At 36.9% G+C, this 13,870-nt stretch overlaps 1 long non-coding RNA gene across 1 annotated transcript; it reads left to right on the forward strand.

Moving 5' to 3' along the window:
- The first annotated feature begins 1,090 nt into the window (after positions 1 to 1,090).
- LOC110308162 lies at positions 1,091 to 2,935 on the forward strand. The gene is made up of 3 exons (XR_002379527.2): positions 1,091 to 1,119; positions 1,272 to 1,445; positions 2,835 to 2,935. It is a non-coding gene; the product is annotated as an uncharacterized LOC110308162 (long non-coding RNA).
- Positions 2,936 to 13,870: the final 10,935 nt, after the last annotated feature.

Below are 13,870 nucleotides of genomic sequence, written 5' to 3' on the forward strand. Positions count from 1 at the left end.
TGGGTAGCAACAGAGTTTAAAGTAGGATTAGAATCCAAATTGAGGTAAGTTCTAATTTAGAATGGTTACTTCAGCCAACTGTGCTAGATGATTTAGGTCAATTTGAAGCAAGCTAAAGTCATCTGAGAGGAGGGAACCTCAACTGAAACAATTTCTCCTTAAGATCTGAATGTAGGCAATTCTGTAGGGCATTTCCTTACTTAGTGATTGATGGTGGACCCTGCCCATTGTGGGTGGTGCCATCCCGGGCTGGTGGTTCTGGTTTCCATAAGAAATCAGGCTCAGGAAGAGATGGAGAGCAAGCTAGTAAGCTGCCCTCCTCCACAGCCTGCCGTAATCAGCTCCTGCCTACAGGAGTTCTTTACCCTCACAGCTTTTAGAGATGAACTGTTATCTAGAACGGTGTGTGAAATAAGCCCTTTCATCCCCAAGTAGTTTTGGTCATTGTGTTTCATCACACAGTGGAAATCCTAAATATGACAACTTGGCACTAACTTAGAGGGGATTGCCACGAAAGAGCTGACCATGTTTTTTGGGGGTGGGGTGGGGTGAGGTGGGTGTGGGTGTGTGTGGGGGGGAGGATTGCAGAAGGACTTTGGAATATTGTGCAAGAAATTCCGCTGAATTTTCAATACTTGGTGAGCTGTTCTGTAGGAGCTTGGTTGTTAAGAATGTTGAGGGTAATTCAGTGGATGGAGGCCTGGCTTGGGAAGGTTCTGAGGGCCATTAGAAGACAGACTGTGAGGACCATTTCTATCTTCCTCCCCATGTGGCTTTGGTTGTGTTGTTTCATTGCAGCAATGGAAACGTAACGAACACATCAGGCATTAAGCTCAGTGATGGTATCCTTGCCTCCCATATAGGAATGTATGTGCCATGTTTCCAACAATAGAAACAAAAAATGTCTTTGACTTGGCTGCCCCAAGTTAATGAGAATTAATTGAATAATTGTGTGGTTTTACCTATTTTTTGTAAAAATTCTTAAAATTTCTTCATTTTCACAGAACTATGTTACACTGTACTTGTGTGCATGGCCATCCGGATGTAGTTGCCCTTCTAATAGAGCGGAATTGTGACATTGATCTCTGCAACAGTGATAACAGCACAGCACTAATTAAGGTAGACAGCACCCAACAATTTCAGGGTGACACAGATTCAATAGGGATTCTGGGAATAAACATGATCTCAGCTAAATGCAAATAATTAGTGAAATCTATGAAATTTTTGTTTTTCAAATGTTTCCCATCTATTTTTTGATTTAATACCCACAGGATTCACAGTATGAGCGTGAAGAATGTATGGCCATGTTATTAGAACACGGTGCTGATCCAAATGCTATGGATAGTAGTGGGAACACAGCACTGCACTATGTTGTTTGGCATAACAACATGTCAATGGCAGCNAAACTGCTGGCCCATCATGCTGACATCACTATAAGGAATGAGGTACAGAAGATACAGCTTTGATTTACAGATTATTTGCTACATACTTTAAAATAGTTCATTGGGATCGTGATGCAGCTTTTATATAAGAATCTCTCAAATGCTAGATGTAATAAGTGAATTTTATAAATCTCACAAACTTAAGACTTGTCTAGATGAGTCAGATTTGATGGGAACTCCTTCTTCCCAAGCTTTCCTTCCCTGAAGNACTTTCTCCTCCTTTACTCTCCTGATGAACATTCTAAAGAGAATTATTACCTCCATCCGTGGCAAGTCTGAAGTTCAGGGTTTCATGTTGCCTTATACTTCCAATGCATGAACAAACATCAATAAGATACCGGGTTTCTACATTACAAGTGCCTAAATTATGAATCTTCCTGTCAGTTTAATCCCATAGTACCCATCTCAGCATGTCAGTTCATTTCATAGAGTTCTGACAACACTGGACCTTCAGTTGTAGTTAGATAACTAGAGAGTTGGTTTGTCCCTTAGTTTATGAGACAGAATTTTACACAATCAAGGTTGGCCTGGAACTTGTTATGTAATGAGGATGACATTGAACTTGTATCTTCCTTCACCTCTGAAGTGATGGCTTTTGNACATTCTCTANCATGCCTGGCCTATGAAAACTCACAGTTGACTTTGATATTCATTTCCAACTAAATACTTATTTCAGTGACAATGCAATATAAGTGAAGTAAATACTATTGGAGAAGTTGTCCAGGGCNCNTTNTCAATTGACTGAATTTTATGCTGATTTTCATTACAGCTTTATTGTAAAGAACTAGACTAAAAAGTCTAATTCCCCAAATTTAAATCATAGTTGAAAAGTTTTCAATATTTTTCTTGAGAGATTACTTAATTGCATCTCTAGCACAGGGTTTAATCCTTCATATTNCAAAGAATATTATTTTCCAGAATATGATGTCTAACATAAATGCCATGTTCATTTGTTAGAGAAATAGTATTAATATGCACACAATAGGTCCAGTATGGAAGAAATACTGTGACATGTGTTATCCTCTCTGCGTGGTGCTTTTTTGGCAAACATTCTCTGCTTCAGTGACTTGGAGCTGACAGCATTTGAGAAGCATTTGCATTCTCACCAGGCTATGGAAGGAACTGTTTAGACTCTACTAGTGGTATAAGGAACCCATGGCAGACATTTTGTTTCAAGTGGTTCACTAAGGCATAGGTTGTGAATTAACTGATACAGGTATCAAATGTACTCTGATGGCTTATGAAGAATGGATCTGTGTGAGAGCACTATGTTTGAGAGGTCAAGAATGTGGCTCACAGACCCTCAGAGGATGTGAGCTCCACTGTGCCTTCCACATGATTGTCCATTGAGAAATATCAAGTTTGAGTGTTATAAATTATTATTTTTTATAGGATAGCTTCACACCACTTAAACTGGCTCAATTAAAAAACCATGACAACCTGGCAAAACTTTTAGAAAACAAGGAAGAAAAGATAGAGGAAGTTGATGAATTAGACAGGTAAAGTTACTAATTCTTTTATCTTTATGTTTTTATGGAGTTCTATAGTGTGCACCATCCCTGAAGCCCTGTTGTTGGATTTTCCAATCCTATTACATAGGTATAAAACCCCACGTAATCCAGATATTATAGTTATAAGCTGTATGCCTGGATTGGGCAGTTCTGGCACTGTACTAAATTATTCACTAGCTATGAGACCCCTTGCTTCTTGAGGTTTCCCCTGACCAGGGGGTTCTGGTTCATGGTGGCATCTCCTCCTCTCCCTCCATCCTCTCTTCTCCCTTCACCTTCCTCCTCTCCTCCTACCTATCCCACTTCCCACTCTTGAGTCTCCTTTTCTCCCTTTCCTCTACACTGCCCAATCACTGGCTTAGCCTGTTTTTAAAGTATAGATTTTGACATCTATATTCTGACATTTGATTAAAAATGAATAGCTTAAACATTACTTTTAAAAATCTGTCTTTTATATTCATTTCTTTAGAAACTGCTATAGTAAATAAAAGTACATTTTGAAAAGAATTTCTTCTCTTCGGTGACTGTTTTTTTCAAAGTTTTTTCTTTTTCTTTTTTGATAGTGAATCCCTAACATTCTCAACACTCATAACTTTGGCAAGTGGGGATTGCCTTAAGATTTTGGTCAGCCACAGTGAGTAGTAGGACAGCCACAGACAAAACCCAAGTCTATCTTCATGCACATAAGCACGCATGCACACATGCACACTCAGACACTTGCATGCATGGAGACACTCAATCATGTGCACCCACACTCATGCAAACACACCGGTGCACACAAATGCACATATAGACACATGGGTGCACACACACACACACACACACACACACACACACACACACACACACATCCTATTGGTCATTGAGCCTATCTTTATTTCAATAACGTGTGCATTAATAGGTTGCATAGATTGAGCATTTAAATGTGAAAACCACTGGAGAAACATAGTCCAAAAAAAAAAGAACTCTGGTTCTCCTCCAACTATTTCCACTTCACTGAAGACACATGAGAAGTTTTAGTGTTTTCTAATTTATGTGGACTGGAATTGGTAGGACATATATAGAAAAGCCGAATGCAGTTTGTAATTTCATGTTTTTATAGCCCCTGGAATTCCTCCCAGAAAAATAACATATCCATTTATTCTTAAATTTCCTCTATTTTATCTTTCAATTTTTTCAACTGTTTCATGGGACTCACTGTACATTTTGGACAAAGTGAAGCCATGAGTTCTTTTTATATGCATGGTTGATTTGAAAATGATGATGGCAAATTCAGTGTTGCAGAACTTAGTTTTGCACCAATGCCAGGGGTGGTTCTCAGACCATTTTCAATTCACCTATCAAAATTAGGTGATTCAGTAACTGGACACCATTGTAGCCTATGGGATGGTGCTTTTTGGAAAAGTTTTATTCTTCCCCTCTGCCATTGGGTAGACAAGGGTTCTAGGCACCCTCCTGTTTCTGTCTCCCCAGTGCTTGATTTCTAGTGCACACCACACCATCACACATGGCTATTTTTTTTTTTTTTGTGCCTCCAAATTTCTGGCAAATCAAACTCAGGCCCTCACACTTGCAACTTAGGGACTTAACAACTGAACTGTTGTGTCAATCCACATCTTTTTAGATTTTGAAAATAAGAGTGCTTTCTACCAGTTTCCTCAACATTGAAGAGGCGGAGGCAGGAGAATTGGAAATTTGGGCTGTGAGATACTTTCTAAAGAAAAACCAGTTGAAAATGTCACATTATTAGGTATAGCTTTTACTGAAGTGGTATGATAATTTATGGTCATCTTCTGTTATTTCATTGAAATCTCCTTGAAGTTGAAAAGTAATTTTTCATAGAGTAGTATGGAAAAAAGTATGGTTCCAGAATTTCTGAGTATGAATTCAAAATCTGTTACCTATTCACATGGTCTTTCTGTGTTGAATTCTTACAATTATAGAATCTGAAATACGTTGTCTTTGGAATTAAAATAAATTTAAAGCAAGTCTAATGCTTAGAACAATTGGCAGTAATTACATAGTAAGGCCTAAGAACAGCTAACCCTTTCCATTCTGAACACGTATTTGGAGTACAGTAATATTAATAAAGTAGGTTTTACTAAATATGAGACTTATTTTTCTGAGAATGACATGGGAAATGTTGGTCTATTTACCTCTATTAAACAAAGCATCGGATATTATGTTGTCCCCTTATCCTAACTAGCATAATACTGGATTACATTTATTACTTAAAAATTAATATTATTATCATCATTATTTTAAATTGTATGCTCATGTGTGTGCTTGTAGTTGAGTGTGCAGATGTGTGCAGGTGGCTGAAGAAGGCACAGGTATTAGATGTCTCTGGAGCTGGAGTTAGAGTTGGTTGTGAGTCATACAGCCACACAGCATCCTGGCTATTGCACTCAACTCAACTCCCCCTGTGCAGAAGCTGTACCTGCTGTTAACTGGAGCTGTGTCTCCAATTGTAATTTCCATCTTTTTATGATTATAGTAGTGGTATAAATTGTATATCAATGTTCCTCTTCTTTTCTAAAGCTTATTTCCTTTGTAGGAAATAAATTATTTTATTTGTAATACCTGGTAAGTTGTATGGATAGGGGAAATAAACTTTTTTGTGTTTTATTTTACAAATTTAATATTCATCTTTAAGGGTATCATTTTTTTGTAGGTCTTCAAAGAAAACTTCCAATGAGAAGGAAGAGGTATGGGAAATTAATTTAAAATCATATTTATTAAGATACAGCATAAAAGTCAAACTAATACATTATAAAGTGAGTTAGAAATATGGAATCCACCCCATAAACAACCACCAAACCCAGTCACTAGGCAGATGCCAACAAGAGCCTGCTGACAGGAGCCTGATATAGCTGTCTCCTGCGAGGCTTTGCCAGTGCCTGGCAAATACAGAAGTGAATGCTCACAGTCATCCATTAGACAGAGCACAAGGTCCCCAATGATGGAGCCAGAGAAATACCCAGGGAGCTGAAGAGGACTGAAGTCCCATGGGAGGAACATGAACTAACCAGTACCCCCAGAGCTCCTTGGAACTATACCACCAATCAACGAAAACTCATGGTGGAACTTGTGGCTCTAGATATATATGTAGCAGAGGATGGCTTAGTTGGTCTTCAATGGGAGGAGAGGCCCTTGGTCCTGTGAAGGCTCTAGGCCCCAGAATTGGGGAATGCCAGGACCAGGAATGGGAGTTGGTGGGTTGGGGAGAAGGGGGATACAGGAGGGGATAGGGGATTTTCAGAGGGGAAACTAGGAACGGGGATAACATTTGAAATGTAAATTAGGAAAATATCTAATAAAAAATAAAAAAAAAGAAATACAGTAAAAATAAAATAAAAATTAAGATTCTTTTGTTATATTCAAATATTTTCTCCCAAAACATTTGTAAAAGTCACCAATAATTTTGACAGTCTTTCCTGTCAAAATTAGGTCTTTCAGAAGCATCTTGCTTGTTACTTATGTANAACATGAGTATTTGTCTCTTTTTATATTTAGTATATGGGGTACACAGCATGAAGATATCTGAAATTGCTATTTTTCATTTTGTAGGTCAAAGAACAAGGAAATATTATGTGTGACAAAGAACAAGGAAATCTTATAGTTGACCTTAACAAACTAATATCACCATCTGAGGGAAACTTAGAAGACTGTGAGATGATTAGTTTCGACACTATTCTGCATCTTATTGAACAGCTCAGGAGGCAGAGCAAAGGTAGGGGTTTTGCATGCAGCCTCTGTGTGTGGTATTGACAAGGGTGAATTAGAGTGTTGCTCATGACTCAGGCATGCTTGATATCAAAGAACAGGAAACTAGTCACCGCATGCGCTGCCACCAAGCCTTCTGAGCTTCAGTAAGCAAGCATGACACTGTGGCCTTGGGGTTATTACATTAGACTCATGTGTTACAACAAAATGGAACAGGCCAGCTAGCCAATACAGTAAGTTGGTGGGCTGTGCCTTTTCGTTACTTCTTCATGTGGCTGGAGGATTGAAGCAGCTCTCTGGAGTCACTTTGGTAAAGGATGCTGAATCCCTCCATGATGGCTCTGCCATATGATAGTTTGAGGAGACACTCTAAGACTACAGCTGTTGCTTTATTGTCTCCTCTCATTTACTTGGCTTATGTTAACATTGTCTTCTATAATCTTTAAAAAGTATTTGATTTTTATTAAGTGTGTGTGTGTATATGTGTGTTTGTGTATACCTGGGTGTGAGCATCTGTTTGCATGCACAGACTAGAGGAGTAGTTCAGGTGTCCTGCTCTATCATTACCCTGTTTATTCCTTTGAGATGGTATCTCATTGAGGTTGAAGGTAGGTTGGCACACCAGCACTAATAATCTTGTCCGATGCTCTCAAAGGCTGGGCTTACAGGCACATGTGAGTCATATGTATTTTTGTATGGAGATTTGAACTCAAGTTCTCATGCTTGCACAGCAAACACCAGAATACACTGAGCTAGCTCCCTTAAGGTTGATGTATCTAATTTTTATCTGCTCCAATGATTTACAATATTGTGGGGTTAATGTATTTGTGTATGTGTGTGTTTGAGTGCACATGCATATGTGTATGCTGCATCTCTGTATGTGTTCCTCTAATGCATCTTCCTCAAGTGCTCTCAATCTTATTTCTTTTGAAATAGCAACTCTCAGTGATGCCAATGCTAACCAATTCAATTAGGTTGGCAGACCAGTGAGCTCCATGTATCCTTCTGTCTCTGCCTCCCTTTCATTAAGATGGCAGGAGGTACCATCATGCATAGCTTAAGAAAGGAAAGCACAACAACAACAACACACACACACACACATACACACACACAAACTCCAAAACACCCCCAAACCTGCTATGTTTTGGGTACTGAGGTACAAATTCGGGTTAGAATAGCTTGTGTAACAATCACTTTAATGACTGAGAAATCTTGCTGGAACTCATCCTTTCAAATGATGTAACAACATTTTGTAAGGTTAGATTTTTAAATACATACTTTAATAAGGGTTCTCAAATGCTTCAATCACCTTTCTAGCCCACCATCCAAAGGTAGGGGAAAAAGTTTGGAAATAGGACATGGGGATATGTACCTGTTTTAAAGTAGTTCTTTGGGGGTGATTCTAATCCCCACAGTCAAGAAAATATCAGTCCAGCTCAGTAGTCTCAGGATACCAACAGTCTAGTACACCAAACATGAGTCAGCAATGGTGGCATGAGTCAGCAGAAAATATCAGGTCTTTCCTGAGTAGGCCCAAGTCAGCAGTAGCTACAAAGACCAGCTGGAATGCCAAGAATTCTCTGCCATGCCTCTTTCAACAAAGTGGATATCAGTAAAGAGGCAAGACCAAGGCAGAGTTGCACAGCTAGCTATGCAAGCCCCCCTACTACTGTTTTGAGTTCCACTTAGAATTTCTTCAAACATGACTTGTTCTCCTTTGGTTCTTGCTTCATCAAATCACCATCTGTGTTTGCATTGTATGACAAAACCAGAAACTTACACTTAAACATTTTAAATATACGCAAATGTTTTCTTTCTTCCAAATATAACTTTTCAACACACTGGTGAGTGCAGGTTGTACCAGTGCTCTAAAGGGTTGTTAAGACAGATTGTGTGTGTTTAATGTACCATATAGATTTATGTATAAAAGATACATGCAATTATGAGAAGCCACCTAATTTAGAGAGAAATTTATTGAAAAGAAAAGCTGCACACATAAGATTTACCTATGTCATGTGGCCTTTTCCTAACAGTCTCATAAGACTAGAGCTTACCATAGTGGCAAATAGGAATGTCCATGAAATGTGATCCGTTTTGTAATATGCATCTTAGCATTTTTTATATTCTTCTCTTGTGCACAGTCTTTGTACTAGTTTCAAATTTAAATTAATACCCATATCTGTGTGTCCTTATAGTAATAAATGATAAACTATTAACTAAGACCCATGAACTCATGATATACATGTATTTATTTTATTTATTTTTATTTTTTATTATTTATATACAACTTAATGTAATTGGTATAATATAGTTAATTATAATTATGATTTTGTTTTATCTTATTTGATGTCAAAACTTAGTTTCATTTCATTATCATTTGAGTCTGTAATGTTTGTTTTATGTCTTTCTTCTTTCTCCATTACATTCTATCCATTTCTTCTGAATTCTATATATGCATTTTATATTGCTTATAGACAGTTTGATCCTCCTTTTGTTGTTTGTATAATCATTAGGTAAGCCACAACAAATGTATTCCTTTCTATACCTTGGATGTACCCAGTGTATTGCTTATTCTCCATTACTAAAGCACGACATTGCTTTTGCTAACTATGGTTCTGTGAATTATTCCTGGTTCAGTTTGGCATATGGGAAGACATGCCCTTTTCCTGGCATTGTTAGTACACCTGATGGTCTCCTTTAATTGTGTGAGACATTGAGTGTCTAAGCCCCAGAATATTTCCTGGAGTACTCATGTTGTTGTGTGCTCTGTAGTATGTTCACAATGGCCTAGTGAGATGCCCAGAGCATCATCTCTTCTTTGTGTCTTTTTTCCAGACTTCTGACCTGTGATTTTTGGCTGCCTTATTCACCAGCTCAGCTCCAGGAGTCTGGGGGAGTCAGAACAGCTTTGTCCTCACCCTGTTCTAACCTAGTCTGAACTATCTCATAGCACAGAGATAGAGAATTGGGGTAATATCATCTAACTATTTTAGTGTTTATTGGCTAACAATTTCTGACATGTCTGAAGTATGTAATCAGTTTTTAAAACATTTTTTTCTGATTTGTGTTGTTTGAGGTAGGAATCAAAATCAGTACCTTTTACCTGACCTTGGTTGGAATTGGAGGGCAGTAGCCTCTGGGCACTTGCTGTAGATCACTGGCAATGTGCCTCCTCACACTCTGACCAGAGTGTGAGGAGGCACATTGGTTTTAGGCAAAATACTTTAACTGTCTTCTCTTTTTATCTGTAGATTGTACCATGTATTCCACTGTGTCCTCAGTATACCTTTCTGCAGTGCACCATAAGTTTACGTGAAACTCTCGTCTGTTTTATTTGTGAAAAGTGCTGCAATACTTAAATTGTGCTTTTTATCCAATACAGATTCTGGCAGCCTAGTGCAAATCTGGTTTTCAGTTTCTTCATTTAAAAGATCAATAGAAATTAAAAAACATAATTGTGAACTAATCACAGAAGAAAATGAAAGTTTAAGAAATGATATTATTGCACTACAAAAAGAAAGGTCTCAAATAGAGTTTGAAAAGACTAAGTTGCGAGAAGAGATATGCAATATGAGGTATGATGCCCCAATTTTAGAGAAATATTTTAATATTCTATTTATCCTCTAATGTATTAGAGGATAAATAGAATATTTTTAGTTTGTCACTAACTTTTTAAGTGCTCTGGAGAGAAAAAAACTTTTCAGATTTGGGTTTTATTATTATTACTTTTGATAGATATCCTTATATAGTCTAGGGAAGCCACAAATTTGTGATCTTCTGGCCTCAGTTGTTTGATTTTTGGGGTGACTGGCTGGGTGCCTCTGTGGATAAATGAGAGAATTGTTAGCCTTGTGGAATGTGAAAATAATGCAATTAACAAATATCATAATTATGACTATTTTCCATAATTATATATGTATTTATCCTTTGAAATCATACTTTTGATATCTACAAAGAAATTTCATTTTTATGAGACAGTAATTAAAGTATTAAAATGTATTTTATAATTATGCTGCAAAGAATACACTTTCTTAAAAGCTTCTCTAAATATTGAATTATTGAATACATATTTGAATAAGTTCTTTAAAATTGATTCATTTAGCTAAAGGATATAAATCATATTAAAGGACTTGGCTGATATAATTGATCCAAATGAAATTTATATTAATTAAATTTCCACCGATGGAATATGAAATAATAGTTTTCTTAATCAAAAAAAAATTCATTTAGTATTATGCTGCTTTGTATTGAACCTAGAATTTTACATAAAGCAGTAAGATATCACTCTTCCACAGAGATAAGCTTAGATATTATTTCATTCTGACATGCACAAAGTAAAAAAAAATATTTTCTAAATACATTATTCAACATTAAGTCATAGGAAAAAATTTAAATTTGAGAGACATTTGATACTTTGTAATTAATTACTGGATTTATCAAGGAATTTTAAGGCTATTTAAAAATTATATGATAATTGACAGAGTAAAAGTGAAAGAAAATAAAATAGAAATAGAAATAATTGTGAGAACACATTGGAAATGGTCTATATGATTTTGGTTTCTAATGTGCAAAATGCTTGAAAAAATATTTGAATATGCTTCATTACTTTGAGAATCAGTTTGGTGGATAATTATATGAAGTTTAAAGTTTACTTTTATAAAATGTATAAACTTGTGTGAACAGAATAACTTTAAAACTAATATTTTTATTAATTCTTTGGCATTTTTAGATAACATATTTTAATTATTCATTCTCTACACCACTAGTTTTTCTCAACCTGTGGGTTGTGACCCCTTTAGGGGTTAAATGACCCTTTTAGAGGGGTCATCTAAGACTATTAGAAAATATCTACATTACTAAACACACAATACATAGAAATACATAAATTACATTACACAAAATAGTAAAATTACAATCATGAAGTAGAAATAAAAGTAATTTTATAGCCAGGGGTCCCCACAATATGAGGAACTATATTAAAGGGTCACAACATTAGGAAGTTTAGAATTTAGGACCTGCTTTAGTCAGAGATCCATGCTCCTTCCAGTTTGCACCTGTTCTCAGAGCAGAACCTGTACACTTGATCCCCACCCACTCAGCCCCCACCCAGATGCAGCTTAACCCCCAGGAGTTCTGACACATCCAGGATCACTGAATCAGAGGATCACAGGCTTCCAGGAGGGACAGGTTCCAGTCAGAGACAGTGAGGCCAGTTAACACCAAAGATAACCANATGGTCAGAGGCAAGCAGAAGAACATAAGCAACAGAAACCAATACTACTTGGCAAAATCAGAGCTCAGTTCTCCCACCACAGCAAGCCATGGATACCCCAACACACCTGATAATCAATATTCAGATGTAAATTCTCATCTCAAGTAGATGATAGAGAACTTTAAGTAAATAAATTACTCCCTTAAAGAAATACAAGAGAAGACAGGTAAACAAGTAGAAGCCCTTAAAGAGGAAACACATTAATCCCTTAAACAAATACAGAAAAACACAATCAAATAGGTAAAGCAACTGAACAAAACTGTCTTACACTTTGAGGTACTGCAGTTATAGGTATTTCCCACTATAGATGTTAAAATACTACTGCATGAGAACTGACTTTAATTGACTAAGGAATATTGATTCCATAGTATCCTATTTTCACATCCGTGCTTGTGATGCTTCCCATGGTCTTATCCATTACCTCCTGCTTAAGCTGAGAGATCCTGAATGTACTGTGTTACATGATCATTCCAACCAAGCAGTAAAGACTGTAACCTATACGTTTTTACAAATGTAAAAAATGGCTTGCTCAATGGAATCTGTGAACATCCATGATGTAGTGTGGTGTGCTCAGGGCTTCATGCTTCTCATATGCTGCCACTTTCAAGTAGTATAGTAAATGACTAAGTGCAATGTATGTAAACTCACTGTCACACTACCTAAAAGATGATCAGTTGCAATCATATTAATGGACACAACAGTTATTGTATGTAGCTCACACTGTGATGAGTACTCTTCGAAGGATTTCCATTTGAAGTTGCTAATTTGAGTTACAAACTTCATTTACATTGCTCAGGCGAAAAAGTCAACACCACAAATGTTACCTTGTCTGAGCCACAGTACATAATGTATGTTTAAATCATAGTGAGGTGGATATATATAAACCCGCACCACGATGTACAACGTCCATAATGTATGTTTAAATCATAGTGAGGTGGATATATATAAACAAAAGTCATTATAGGGGATTTTCCTGCTTAAAACTTTGCAAATTTATCCAAGGACTGTGCAGTAGTCCTTGACTATGGGTCCTTAAATATCACTGAAATTACCCAGATAATGAGACATTAGGCATTGTGGACAATGACATTCCTACTACAGTTGCTGAATGACATTATAGGTGTACTATAATTTACATAGCCACAGCAACATGCAAAAAAAGTGCTGGCTGTGTTCTAATTTAACATCAGCACAATGTGTGGGGAAGACATCTTGATCCAGAATGTAACAAAAGTTATTTTTCCTGGTTCTTTACAAAAGTTCATTGGGGTTCATAGGGTATGAGACATTCTGTCTATCATGTTGGGTACGTCAATGGAATAGGTCTAGGGGTAAAACTGCAAAACATTAAAACATGGTGCCTATTTGAGATTCAAACTGTAACACTCTTCTTCTGACCCCCACAGGCTTGCAGCCATCTCAGAATGCATAATTTACTTAGTCTAAGTTCAAAGCCAGATAATCTTAATAGTTTCCATATTATTCATATTTCATCCATAGTTTACCCCTGACACTCAAGTCCAATTCCTAGTTTGTAAAACTTCCACAAATTTGAAAATTACACAGGTTTTCATGTCTATTATCTAACATATACCAAAAGATAATAATAGAGAAATATTAATGAATGTTATACCAAGTGCAGATTGAAACCCAGCAGGACAAACGTAAGAAACACATGCTCCATATACACGGTCTAGGGTACCACCTACAGGGTGTCCCAGAGACTGTCTTCATGGTGCCCTTGAGAGTCACTGCTATCCTAAAGAATGCATTACCACTTTGTCTTACTTTTAGGCTTGGACTTTTGAAGGTTGGCCTTGTCTCAAAGGCAGCAGGCAGCAGTCTTTTTTTTTTTTTTTTTTTTTTTTTGGTTTTTCGAGAGAGACAGGGTCTCTCTGTGTAGCCCTGGCTGTCCTGGA

Source organism: Mus caroli, chromosome 2 (assembly GCF_900094665.2).
Source record: "Mus caroli chromosome 2, CAROLI_EIJ_v1.1, whole genome shotgun sequence".
Lineage (NCBI taxonomy): Eukaryota > Metazoa > Chordata > Mammalia > Rodentia > Muridae > Mus > Mus caroli.